The 14,377-nt window shown below is 42.6% G+C and overlaps 1 protein-coding gene across 38 annotated transcripts in view; it reads right to left on the minus strand.

The window, feature by feature from the left end:
• Positions 1-14,377, minus strand: part of ATXN1 (ataxin 1) — a 314,572-nt gene that overhangs the window by 76,963 nt on the left and 223,232 nt on the right. For 4 of the 38 annotated variants that reach the window (XM_084850246.1, XM_084850216.1, XM_084850224.1 and 1 more), the window contains one exon: positions 7,642-7,768. The exons of the other annotated variants lie outside the window; for them this stretch is intronic. The gene's annotated coding sequence lies outside the window, so the exon portion shown is untranslated. The remainder of the gene's footprint in view (positions 1-7,641; positions 7,769-14,377) is intronic. 38 annotated transcript variants of the gene reach the window in all.

Genomic DNA, 14,377 nt, shown 5'->3' on the forward strand with positions numbered 1-14,377 from the left:
GGGAATCTGGTATTCTTTCCTTCTTGGCAGTTTTACAAAACTGTGCTTCTGATTTTGCAGAAATCAGAAGCATATCTACTTTGGCCAGAGTAACATCCCTTTCAGCACTACTTGTAAAGAGCTGCAGTGGCCCAAACTAGGAAACTTTGGGTTTGTGTGCGGGCCGCTGAACTGCAGGCTGCACCTTCTGCATAGGCAGCTTAGTATTCTCAGAGCCTGGATTCACTGTCCTCCAGGCTGGCTGTTGAATCTTCCTGGACAGGAAGGATTGTAAGACGGCTTGCTTCCTGCTTGAGAAGAACTTTCTGAGCTCTGGTGTGTGGCTTTATCCTTTGGTAGCTCCTTCTGGCTTGCTCCTCAATCCTGCCTCCTGGTTAGTCCTTTGGTTCTGGCTTACTCTTCATTTCTAGCTTGTCCGTGACTCCTGGTTCCCAACTCCCACGACACCACAGACTGATGCCACAGCCCAGCTCTGATAGTAATTGAGGCAGCATGTTCCCAAGAACATAAAGCACAATTGACATGATACGTACATGTGTGTATCAGGCTATGCACACATATGGCCTACAACACACTGACTGTATGGGGACATGCCACTATTCTGTCACCTATTCCATGGCTGGGCAGACTTCAGGCTTGCGGGATCTACTTGTTGTTTTTTTACTAGAAACCTGAGTTCCATCAGCTGCAGCCAGGTGCAAAAGACATACACTTAGAACTAAAGAATGCTGAGTCTAGGAAGTGAAATTTGTTTTGAGTACCAGAACTGATCAGAGTCCTTCCACACAAAGGTCCTCTCCTGGTTCCCCACCTCTCCACAAGCTTTCTTCATTATGGCAGTATTATTTCGTAGGGTGTGGGGAGTCATTTTGCTTTTGTTGCTATTATTAAATAACTAGGCATTAGAAAACCTTGTCAATCTACTGCAAATCACCAGTAGATCCCAATCTACCATCTGCATACCCCTGACCTCACCTAACCCATCCACAAGATTTGAACAATTACTAGTCTCAGAGAACCAAAGAGGAACTATTTCAGAGATGCCTGCCTCTTACTTGGTAACCACAGTCTTTTATCAATTGTTTATCACATCTTCTACAAATCTCAAAAGCAACCACCACTCCTCTTAGAATTTCTGGTAGAAAAATTCTGGTGATTTGGTGTTCCTCATAACTTTTTCTGGGAATGTAAATTATGTTACACATTAGTGTAACATATATTAATGTGTGTGTGGCATATTTAATTTCAATGCAGTACAATTCCAAACATTTTCCCTTGAAATATTAATCTCTTACCACAGTACCACACACATCCTGAACATTATAGTAAAGCCATTATGACATTATTTATTACCCTGAAGCAAGTCAAGATTTGTATGTACTCTGGCAAGCTCTGGCTGTCAGACGTGAACTGAAGTAATTATTAGGAAGTATGAAAGCAGGTGTCATGAGCAGCAAGATGGCTTTATATTCCTTGTTGCAACAGCAACAGAATAAAAAAGTGATCCATAAAAGAGAATGTAGTATGAGAGAGTACTTTACAGTTTGTATGAATAAAATGGAATAGTTAAAAATTATATTCCTTTCTGCTTTATATTTTAAAATTTAGCGCCACTAAAAAGATTTAAAAAACCCAAAGCATGCCCCCTACTTTTATAACAATGTCTATTTAGTTTCATAGCCACATATCAACACTGAACCCTAATTTGCATATGGGTTTGGAAAACGGGCTAAGCTTGACTCTAGCAAAAAGAAAGCAGCTGCTTTACAAAATATTGGTTTGGCTCTTTTGATTCTTACACAAAAGCTAAGTAGTACACTGTAGGATTTTGGACAAAGGGAATTAACACAGAAAAGACAGTTGTTAAAAAAAAACTATGTTCAGCACCATCATTATAAGAATCTAAGTAAAATAGCAACAGATTCAACATTCTATCATTGTTATTGCAGTCTCCCTCCTTTTAAATTCAGTTCTAAGTCTCAACAATATAATAAGGACATATTTTAAATGGTCCTAGGATGGGATGAAATTTCTCATGTTCTCTTCATTTTTCTTTCTCTCCAGAAATTATTTTTCAAACTGTTCAGCAATTTAATTTGGCTATTTGAATCCCCCCGCCCCCACTTTAGCCTGCTCAAAACTCTGACATCTTGACATGTCATAGTAACATCTCAAAAGGCAAAGCATTAAGGGAGGTATATATTTTGTGTTGAGAGGGCACTTTTTTTTTTTTTTTTACTTATATGGGACTCATTCTTTACTTAAATGGGAAAAGTCAGGGGATGATGTAAACTATACTATGCTGAGTAGGAGAGTAAAACTACAGCCACGGGGCTGCTTCTTATCTGAGAATGTACTGCCAGAGTACAATCCACAACGGGAATTGTAGTATGCTACTAATACTGAAAGCACAGTAAAGTTCAAAATTAGGAAAATGACAGCCAACCAAACCAATTTCATCAGCCCTTTGTAATATCAGAAAAATAAGCGAGCATTCCAAAGAAAAATTGGTTTCCTCTGAAACTCCCACAATATGCTACCACAAAGCTGACAACTTCTCTCATTTCCAGAAAATGCAGAAGTGCTTCTGCCTCCCTGCCAGCTATTTTTGCTATGCGGGACTAACAGAAATTTCAGAAGGCTTCCAGACAGTGGGAGGGAAAAGCAATCTCAATGTTGAGTACTTCAATAATAACAAACCATACAAATGTTCCTCCATTTCCTACTTAAGGAAGCCTAGATGGCTCCAATGGTGCTGTTGAACAAAAGGAGTTGCTTACCTAATGTGGCTACTTGAGACTATGTACAATTGCAGTGCAATCTTATAATACATGTTTGGTCAGAAGTAAGTCCCACTATGTTCAACGGGTTGGCTCCAGACTTAGTCATAGTTAGAGTAGGCCCACTGAAATCAATGGGAATTAAGTCGGTCATGACCAACAGGGCCAGCCCAGTCATTAGGCAAGGTGAACCCTTTGCTTAGGCAGCAGATTGGGAGGGGGAATGGCGGATGGAGCACACACGCCCTTATTGGCTGCCACTGCTGTGAACCACCCCATTCATTGCTTCCATCCCACCCAATTTTTCACCTGGTTACTGATACCCTGCCTGTACAGGAAAATACAGATGGGCGAGCATGTGATGTCTGAACCTCATTGAGGTTCTCCAAATTCCTCCTTGATGCTTGGTTTGCCTCACTTGCTTTCCCAAATGCGTTTTTTTTAAATGGAAAAAAATGTGAGTTTTCTACAGGAAAAAAAAATCACATTTTTTAAAGTGCACATTTTTCCCAGTTGAAAAATCCACATTTTTTAAAAAAATTGCATTTTTCCTGATTGAAAATGCACATTTTCCCCCCATTGGCTAAAGTGTAAAAATTCAAATTTTGGAGGCAAATGTGTGCGCACTTTCAAATGTGAATGCAAGTTCAGGAAATTGCGAAAAAATTTCCCAAGAATTGTATTCCTGCTCATATTCACATTCTAGATTGCGAACGGAACATGTTCGCATGATTTGCAAATAGGAATGAAATTCTCATACATACCTACAGGAGAATGCCAGGAGCCTTCCAAGGTGGCTGTGTTTGTCTAAGCTAGATTGACGAATGGTGTACTTCAGTCCAAGAGACAGAGAAGCCCAGTAAAATTTCAGCTGCTGCTGCAGTCCATAATGGTGGCTTCTCTGAGCCCTCACAGCAGCAGCTACAACAAGTTCCCTGCTCGTGGGAGGAGGAGGAAGATGGGAGGAAAAGCTAGCAGGGGCAGTGGCAGCAACGCTTCAGCCTTTGCCCCCCTTGCCCTCTGCTGCTAGAGCTGTGTGTGAGGAGCCGGCCAACTTTCCAAGACTGCACATGGGAGGAGGAAGAGAAGGAGTGGTCATAGTAGAAGGTTCTAGCAGCAGCTCCTTGGAGGGAGGGTATGTGCAAAAGGGGAGGGCTGCCTGTTGCTGGAGCAGCATGATCTAAGATGGCTGGTTTTGTCAGCCTCAAATGTACCCACAATAAGTTTTAAGATAAGATGGCTCAAAAAGATAGCCTCTCTCCTTCTTTCTTGAAGTCTTGTTTCTATTTCAAGGAGCATGTTTAGGTACAGAGGAATTCTGCACCCTTCCAGTGTAGTTTGGCCAACTCAAAAGCAAGCATGCAAGCTGGGCTTTCTCCTGGGGATGGGAAGAGAAAATGCAGGAAAGATATGAGATCTTTGCCCACAGGTGTGGAAAGACTAGCTCTAGACCTCTGCTCTGTAAAGCATCTCTTCTTTGCAGGATGCATTGCTGCCACTCTCAGCGGGGGGCTGGTATGGAGCCACTGGCCAGGCAGCTGCTGTGAATCGGAAGTTAAATGGAGAGGATTTTCAGTGCAACCCTTGACTCAGAAGGCATGTGTCTATAGGACTGCAGCCTCAAACTAAAGTCTCTTCATTGAACAAGACTGGCAGAGAGAATAGAGTGTTTTACAGGTGGGGACAGGGAATCTGTAAAGTGAAGTATGGATGAGATGCATGTGAGAGAAGCAGCAGGAAAGGCTATCACCAGCCTTGCCAATGCAGCAACCAAGAGTCCAAGCAGTGAGCAGACCTGGGCAAGGAGAAGAGTGTGGCAGACATAGTTTTATTCCTGCCACGCAGCGCTGCTGCAAGCTCTCCTGCTACCTGAGGCAGTAGAGCACACGCACCGCCACTGTGTCCATTCCCCCCTGTGCATGCTGCGTCCGTCTCCCCGCCCCCCTGCTGCTGCTGCATCTATCTCCCCCTGCCTGCCACTGCATTTGGAAAAGTGTCCGGCATGGCTCTTCAGAAACCTAGCCAGGCCCAAATGCCTGGCTCAAGGGGTCCTTCCTCAGAGCCAGGCATTGTGGGAGAGGGTCCCCTGGAGATCATCTGTACCCCTGGAGATCATCTGTATCATCTATATTCCTTTGACATTCTTAAAAGCAAACACAATAGCAGGAAGAAACGAAGGAGGCCACTCCCATGAAAGTATGGAATGAGCCACTGCACCAGACCTACGACAAGGTTCTACTATGTAGTTTGTACTGCTGCTGCTACTATTTCTCTACTCTGCATTTGTTTCTTTCCTTCACATTTGTTTCTACAACATACTAGTTAACTAAAACCTTTTGAGAACCATCATGCCTCTATTTTGCCTTATCCTTTCCCTATGCAAATAACCCTACTGACAGTACTCCAGATAATGGCTTCATTTGTATACTGCCAAGGAACTCAAGCCACACAACAAGCCTGTGAGGTAGGTGAGGCCAAAACAGTGCCATAGCTAGCCATTTTTTCCACTTGGGACAGGCTCCCAGTTCTATGGCCCCCTGCCTCCCCAGGCAGTCAGGCAGTCACAAATTCAATTGTTCTATGGTTTGGAGAAGGTAAGAAATGGCAGGAGTCTCTCCTGCTGTTTCTGGTCTTCTCCAAACTGCAGCACAAATGAAAGAAACCCCTGTCCCTCCCCCAAGTCCTTTGTGCATGCCAGAGAACTTAGAGGAAAGGAGAGTGTTGGTGCCAAGCACAAACAGAGGGTGGCTGTTGGCTGGCAAGCCAAACCTCTGTCTGTGGACTCCTGTGCCACAGATATAGCATGGGTTAAAAATGCACAGTCACCTCTCCTGTTTGATATTTTATGCAATAGGTTAAAAAAATTAAAAATCTAAAATAGGAGTACCCCTGGAATGACCCCCATTCCATGGTAACATCTAGAACAAGTTAATTAAAGTTTTGGATCTGTAAAGCTACCACTGCTTTCATTGCTCCGATAGACTGCTCCTCCTGTTCTACAAAGACCTACTTAGAAGGTGTGGTCCAAAAAATGTACTCGCTGCTCCCAGTAGCAGCCATGGGGCAGATTAGTATGCTCTCATTTTCTCCACTAGCAGTGTTCAGCAGCTGAATGCCCTTTATAATGCAGGGTGTGCAGGTACAAAGACAACTAGAAGCTGCAGCAGTAACACTCTGCCTAGCCTGCCGCCTTCAGTACAGCTCAGAACAAGCTGATATCTGGCTTTTCATTTACTACCTTGAACCATATCTGATCATTTCAACCCAGAAACAAACATAACATAATTTAACATTGTTTTAAAAATAGTAAATGCATGTGCAATTTTACCCTTTGATGCCAGTTATGTAGCCCTGTCCAGGTAGTGCCTGAGGCAAGTGCCCCTATTGCCTTACTCAAGATGTACTACTGGGCCAAGAAATTGTGAATTAGTTTAGACACGATGTTCCTCCAATGTGGAGACTGAAACCCACTTCAACCCATGATATCAGTCCTTGGTTTGGAGGAAAGCTATGGTTTCCTCAAACAAGAGGAAAGGACAAAATCAGAGTAAGTGAGGGAAAAATGGAGTAGAAAGAGCACACAATATATTTGCAACATTAGCTGTATTTGCACATAATACTAAGCCATAAGTTAGTGTTAAGTGACTCCCCCATAACTGCAAGGAGGAGATTGGAAGCATTTGTCATTATGTCTAAACCCAGACAACTGTAGTTATTGAAACAAGTCCACTTCAAATGCTGATTCATACAAAGGATTACTGTAAGTGGGAGCAGCCAAGCAGGAGTGATCAGGCAGCGTACATCTGCACACTTGCTCGATCATGATAAGCCAGGGTTCTCCATAGCCTTGGCTTACTGTGACATGAAAACCAGGCCGGTGTTTAATGATCCTGGCTCTTCCAACAAATCAGCCTTCCTCAACATGGTACCATTCAGATGTGTTGGAACTAAAACACCCATAATTCCCAGACAATATGGCCAAGCTGCAATAAACCAACAAGAAAAAAAGGTGGAGGACAACAGAAGAAGCCAGTGTGGCTTCACAAAAAGCTTAGAGATGACCTGAAAACCAAAAGGAAACATATAGGAAGTGGAAGGAAGGCCAAGCTACAAAGGAAGAGTACAGGCAGGTAGCACAGAATTGCGGGGATGGCATCAGGAAGGCTAAAGCTGAGAACTAGCGGAGGTTAGCGAGGGATGCTAAAAGCAACAAAAAAGTTTTATTCAGCTACATGCATAGTAAAAGATAGAGGAAAGAAATGGTGGTTCAGCTATTAAATAAAGATGGCAAAATGATAACAGATGACACAGAAAAGGCAGAAGTGCTCAATTTCTACTTTGGCTCAGTCTTCTCCCAAAAGAGGGTCTATGACTCCTCTGGCAAAGGGGAGATACAGGCTGAAGGGTTGCAGCTTGAGATTGATGGGCATATGGTCAAGGAACACCAAATTACTTTGAATGAGTTCAAATCTCCAGGGCCAGATAAACTGCACCCTAGAATAATAAAGGAACTGGCAGAAGAACTCTCAGAACCACTGTCTATTATCTTGGAGAAATCATTGAAGACAGGTGAAGTGCCAGATGACTGGAGGAGGGCTAATGTTGTCCCTATCTTCAGAAAGGGCAAAAAGGAGGAACCTGGGAACTACAGAACAGTCAGTCTGACATCAATCCATGCGAAAATTCTGTGTCCAGTTCTGGGCAACACACTTTAAGAAAGACGCAGACATACTGGAGAGGGTTCAAAGGAGGGCAATGATGATCAGGGGACTGGAAACTACGCCCTATGAGGAGAGAATGAAAGAACTGGGCATGTTTAGCCTTGAAAAGACTGAGGGGAGATATAATGCTCTTCAAGTACCTGAAAGGTTGTCACAGAGGGGAAGGGCAAGATCTCTTCTCGATCATCCCAGAGTGTAGGACATGGAATAATGGGCTCACGTTGCAGGAAGCCAGATTCCGGCTGAACATCAGCAAAAACTTCCTGACTGTTAGAGCAAAACAACAATAGAACCAATTACCTAGGGAGGTGGTAGGCTCTCCCACACTGGAGGCATTCAAGATGAGGCTGGACAGCCATCTGTCGGGGATGGTTTGACTTGGATTCCTGCACTGACCAGGGGGTTGGACTCAATAGTCTTATAAGCCCCTTCCAGCCCTACTATTCTATGATTCTAACCATAGTTACTGCTAACAATAGTTTCTGGTTTGAATCATAGAATCATAGAATAGTAGGGTTGGAAGGGGCCTACAAGGCCATCGAGTCCAACCCCCAATTGTTGTTATGTTTGGACATAACAACAACCACTGATAGCTGAAAACGGAAGCAGATGTTTCTGAATTCCTTTCAACTGCACTGGAGGAGGGAAGTGGGGAGTACACAAGCCCAGGGTTTGTATACATAACACTAAACTATGGGCAAGTCACTGAATTGGTTCAGATACAACAGTGTGGTTCACACATAACACTAAACTATGGTTTGAACTGGGCCATTACTACTGAACCAATTCAGAGACTTGCCCAAGGTCACCTGGTGAGCCATGTTGTTGATCATAACTTTGAATCTGGATTTTCAACATCCAAGCCCAAGACTCTAGCAATTGCAGTGGCTCTGAATATATAATATCATGTATCCACAGAAATATTTTCTCTTGTATAGATGAGACATGTTGCATTAAGTTAAAAGATCAAACAGGAAAATGTCTACTCAAAACAACTTGGCTTCTAGTTAGAGATTGCTGCCAGTCAAGTACAGAGATTAAATGTACAAAAGGAATGCTCGCATACCTTTTCAGCACCATACTATGCAAATAAAAGGCCAGTTCCTATCCAATCCATGGATGTCTGAAGTGTGAGTTTCAGATTATAAACAGACAGAGAAATGGTTCAGATAGGGTGTGATTAGAGGGATTCATTAACCTCTGGGCAGCCTGGTCTACTTTCAAAAGCTACCCGCTGCTCCATAGCATATTGAAAGACACTGTTTGAAATAGAAATATCTGGACAGATTTTGGGGGTAAAGACTCAGGAAGGATTTAAAATGTTTTTTACTAACAACAGCCTTGTCATAATGGAAGGAGGTTCTGCTCTTTGTGCGTACAAAATTTGAGGAAGATGAGAATCAATACAGGCAAATCACAGTTATGATAAAAAAGAAGTAATTTACATATGAGTAAGCTCTGCACAGCCAGAGCTTTCTTTTGAAATACCCCCTGCAGCAGCCCCACTTCTTAATTCTGGAGAAGCCATTCTGTTTCAAAAATGGCATGACTTTTTGGAAGTGGAAGTTGCTGCTGAAAGTGTCTACAAGGGAAAAAAAAGAGTCACCTTACTAAGACATGTACTGCATCTTCTTAGGAGTGCAGCTATAATGTATAAATTGAGGGTGTTCAGTGGAAAACTGATAGAAGACAACAGGACTAGGGGCCCAAAGGTCGTGCCCATGGACTTGGTGCCTTTCAGGCTCCCTACCCCTCCTGATTTTTGTAGGGGTTTTTTAATTAATTAAAATATTTTTGGTTTAATTGGGAGGTAGGCCTGCTGCATTTTTATTTCCAAGAAAGCCTCTGGGCCCCACATGGTAAGATAAGTTTGGGATAGGAGAGAACGTCCTGGGGGACTAGAGGGGGGAAGAGGGAGGTGTTTTGCCTGTAGTGTGTGTGCTTTTTGTGTTTCTGGGAGGAAGCTGCTAGTTTGACTGATTTGTTTTGGTGTAGTGTATGTTTTGCCTGGGTTTGTGCATATGTGTATGCCTGTGTACACCTGGATTTGTTGTGTGTGTTTTGCCTGTGTGTGTGTGTGTGTGTGTGTGATGTGGTGTGTGTTTTACCTGGAGTTTGTGTGTGTGTGCTTTGTCTGGTGGTTTTGGGGTGGTTGTCTTTTGCCTGTGAGTGTGAGCTTGGACCCCACTTCTGCCTTATACTTAGGGTCTGGGGCAAATTACTTTTCTTTTAACCTCAACAGTTTGCCTTCTGGAAAATGGCTGTTTTCACCATGGCAGCCATTTTGTGAATGGGCAAGCTCCTGCCATGGCATATATATTGTGAAAGTGCTACTGACACTCCCTCAATATTCGAGATCTGTCCACTGGCCCCCCAAAATTGGTCACCTCTGCAATAGGATACAGAAGATATTTCACAGGATTGCAAACACAATAAAAGGTACAATTAAAAACAGAACTTGAAATATTTATTTATTTATTTGAATTAATTAGATGCCTTTCTCTTTAAAAAGACCCAACGCATCTTGCAACAAAAATATTAAAAACATACAGAATATAAAACAGTTAAAAACAATGTAAATATAAGACATAGCTTAAGGAAAATTGATTCTTACACACAATGTTTTGGTCATTCTTGAACAAAGGAACTTTAAAGAAATACTCCAGCATGAAACAACTGAACAACAACATGTCAAGAAGTTCAGTTCTGTCATTCATGACTTGAACTGTGGTAATCATTTCCTGTTCCACTGCAGGTGTTAGTTAACTTAGCAATGCTAGTTCATCCCCCTACCCCCCCGCCACCGGTGAATGCTATTGGCAAAACATCAATAAAGCTACAGGCAAACTGCAGTTGCCAAAAGACAACCAAGACAGTCTTTCTTAAGACATGCTAGGGAAGGCAGGAGGGGGAGAATCTTTTCAGCTATTACCATCAGTAAGTAAAATAACCTAGATGAAGATGTGTATCTCATTTCTAATCACAGTTACCTGGAAATAAGCCAGACTAATTTCAATTCCAAGTAAGTATGTTTAGGATTGTAGCCTTAGAGAACTATGTAATAGACTGAAGTGATATACATTCTTACCAATATAGAAACAGTATGCTAGTCAGGATATAAAGCTGGAGTGGAAAATCTACTATAGTGTTAAGCATCTGTGAGTGTTTTGGTATCAGACTTCACAGAGAGAGAAGAGTAGCAAGGCATGAAATGCAAGTTTAAAGTCATAAAAGCTGAATAAATTACATAATGCAAAACTCTGCAAGGAAGATGTAATCATCTGGAGTGATGGAGCAGGGCTTGAAAAAAGGGGGGGGAGGGTTAGAAATAAAATGTCATGGATACGGACCCTCCAGCAACCAGGACACCTCAAAACAAGTTTGCTTTGAAGTGTTCCCCATTCTGCTCTTGGATGACCAATGGCCCCCTTTCCACAGACTTGCCCTGGGAAAGGGCTGTTGGGAGGACTTGTGGCAACTGTAGGCCTCAGAAATGAGGCCTGGATGCTTCCACAAGCTTGTACGGCAATACCCACTGGAAGCGCAGATATTGGCTTAGTTGGTATGATTGGGTTATTTGAGGGTTGTTTCCCCCTCAAATAAGCCATGCTTCCTGGGTTTGGATGACACAACAAGCTGCACCTGGGCAGGTAATTGGGCTAATGGCGCCCATCATGCACCACTTATTTAAACCATAGTGGCTTGTTTAATTGTGCGAACAGGTCCGATGTGTTCTCTATGCTTTGCAGTGTCAGTGGATGTTGCCATGCATGCTCATGGCAGAATTCAAGTCTCATTAAGATACTTTTAGGAAAGGGAGTGAGGAAGGGGGTTTGGAAAGACCTCTAGGTCCCCACTGTGCTCCCAATTACATCATCAGGACTGCAACAGGGCCCAACTAGAATCGGAGTCAAGTTAAACTGAATTTTATTTAGAATGATCTTGGAATTATTTTAAATACTTCATTTGAACTGGGTCTATTCAGAGTCAGAATGAGGGAGTTATTGGTCACTTGAATAACTGTGAAAAGTAAACAACAAAAAGCACAGTGGGTATTTTAGGGGGTGAGCTTTGGGTATTTTTTGTTCTGTCTTTTGAAGCTAGCAAATGCCATCTTAAATAAGTAACAAATCCTCCATATCTAGCTACTGTTGAGATATTATTCTGTCACCTATATTATTTCTAGTAATGACTCAAAAACCCCTACACAGTTCTAGTAACGTCTTTAAAATAGCATCAGTTCTCAAAATATATGCTTTAAAAAATGAAGAGCCTAGTAGTTATTAGCAGCAGTTATTATTACTTCACTCCATCTTAAACTTGAAGCAATCTGCACAGAAGTGTTTAACAATCTACATCGGGGTGGGGAATGTGTAGCCCTTCAAATGTTATTGGTTTGCAACTCCCATTAGCCCCAGCAAACCTAGCCAATGGTATGGGATGATGGAAGCTTTATCCCAATAACATTTGGAGAGCCATATGTTCCCCCATCCCTGCCCTACATGACATTTATTTTCCAAACTCTTTTATTTTTCCTCCACACCTAGCCTATGGAAGAGTTCTCCGTGACAGGACTCTTCCTCAGGCTTCTATGTAACTCGAAGTTTCACATAATAACACTGGTTGATTGTAATAAAGGTATTATTTTACTGATATTGTTGAACATGAAAGCCACCGCCATTAGGTAGAATTCAAACAAAGTAAGTTTCTAAATACACAAACATGTTTTTTCTGGGCAGACTTCTGAAACAAGGGTGTTGCCTCATGCCAATGGATTAGTTTGTCTAATTACAAGTTGTTACTAAGAGGTTCGCCTGACAAATGACTAGGCAATAGGAGTATTCATTTCAAGAATGCTGTGATTTTCTGTGTGGGTAATTGTAATAGGGAAACACATCCAATATCTCACCCAGTGATCCAGTTAAATTAAGAGCATAGTTTTGCCCTCAAGATGAATGCAGAGGATTTTCACTTAAGTCTGTGGCAATTACATATATCTTTCCAAACCCATAATCTAGCCAAAGCAAATGTATTCCACCCACACTTACAAATGTTAATTAAATTTGACTCAAACATCTAAACTTAGGATTGGATAAAGCTTATCAGAGGATCATAAAATACTAATGCAAAATGTTTACAAAACTAGCTCCAGAAACTCTTTATAGTGTGCACTAAAAGTGGTGGAGTGAGGAGGTAAAATTCTTGTGGAAGCCTCTGTATCTGAAACTATTCCAGTTTGTATGAGAGGCAATAATGTGATGGTGCAGGTAGTAAGATCTTGATTGCATATAGCATCTAAAATCAATGTATATACCCACTTCAGTTTCCTAACCTATAAAGAGTTTGGGCAAGAAGGAAAATAAGTAAGTGTAGACACTTTTGATAACTCCCAGGTTTTTCCCTATTAGAAAACGAAACAGTTCTTCATGGATTCTCTTTAGGGATGGACGAAAGGGACTTACCCCGTCCCGCAGCTTGCTTCACGGTGCGTGGGAGGCGCTTCGGTTCTCCCCCCAAAGTTCAAGCAAGGGGGGGGGAGGCACTCTGCCTCGCCCGGCCGAAATTCAGGCCGGGGGGGAGGCGCCCCATCTACCTGGCCGCCAAAAAAAAAGTAAAACACACACACACACACACACCCGTGATAGGCTACGTAACGATTTACGTAGCCTATCACGGCTAGATTTCCAAAGTCAGCCGTGATAGGCTATGTAAATCGTCACGTAGCCTATCACGGGTGACTTTGAAAAGAAAAAAAAAAGCGCGTACGCAAATGGCGGATCCCATGGGGACCGCCATTTGCGTTCCTTATTTTGGCACGTCTAGTCTACGTAAAGATTTACGTAGACTACGGCAAAAATAAGGGCAACGCAAATAGACTAGACATGCCAAAATAAGGAACGCAAATGGTGGCGCCCCATGGGTGCCGCCATTTACGTACGCGCTTTTTTTTTTCTTCCCCAAAGTCACCTGTGATAGGCTACGTGACGATTTACGTAGCCTATCACGGCTGACTTTGGAAATCCAGCCGTGATAGGCTACGTAAATCGTTACGTAGCCTACCACGGGTGTGTTTTGTTTTGTTTTTACTTTACTTTTTTTTTTTGCAATGGCGGTGGCAGCAGCCGGTCGGGAGACCGGCCGCCGCCCCCGCCACCACCCCCGACGAAACGCCACCGGGACCCACCGCCGAAAGGGACATTCGCCGAAGGTAAGTCCCATCCCGGGGGGGGGCGGGGGGCCGGCGGAGAATTTCCCCAACACTTTCGGGGGGCCGAATGCGTCGGCACTCGGCCTCCCGAAGATTCGTGGAGAAATTCTCCGCCAACTCTAATTCTCTTACTAGTGATTTTTAAGCAAGAGGGTTCTGGAAACCCTGGCCAACAGCAACTGTGAGATATATTATTGTTGTGAACCAACCAGAGAGCTTCAGCTAATGGGTGGTATAGAAATGAAATAAACAATCAATAATAATATTGGCAATATAATATTAAGAACATAAGAAAAGCCATGCTGGATCAAACTAATGGTCCATCTAGTCCAGCATTCTGTTTACATAGTAGCCAACCAGCTCCCTACAGGAAATCCACAAGCAGGACATGATTGCAACAGCCCATGTTCTTCTGCCCATGTTCCCCAGCAACTGGTGTACAGAGGTAGCATATATCCATCAGGACTAGTAGCCACTGACAGTCTTATCCTCCATGAATTTGTCCAATCCCCTTTTAAAGCCATCCAAATTAGTAGCCATCACTACATCTTGTAGTAGCGAATTCCATAGTTAAACTATGTGCTGTGTGAAGAAGTATATTATTCATATCACTATGAAGAATATTATGTTAAGTATAGTGATTGTATTAATATATTATAATAATATTA

Source organism: Heloderma suspectum, chromosome 4 (assembly GCF_057233095.1).
Source record: "Heloderma suspectum isolate Gila_16-S chromosome 4, 16-S_ref, whole genome shotgun sequence".
NCBI classification, from domain to species: domain Eukaryota; kingdom Metazoa; phylum Chordata; class Lepidosauria; order Squamata; family Helodermatidae; genus Heloderma; species Heloderma suspectum.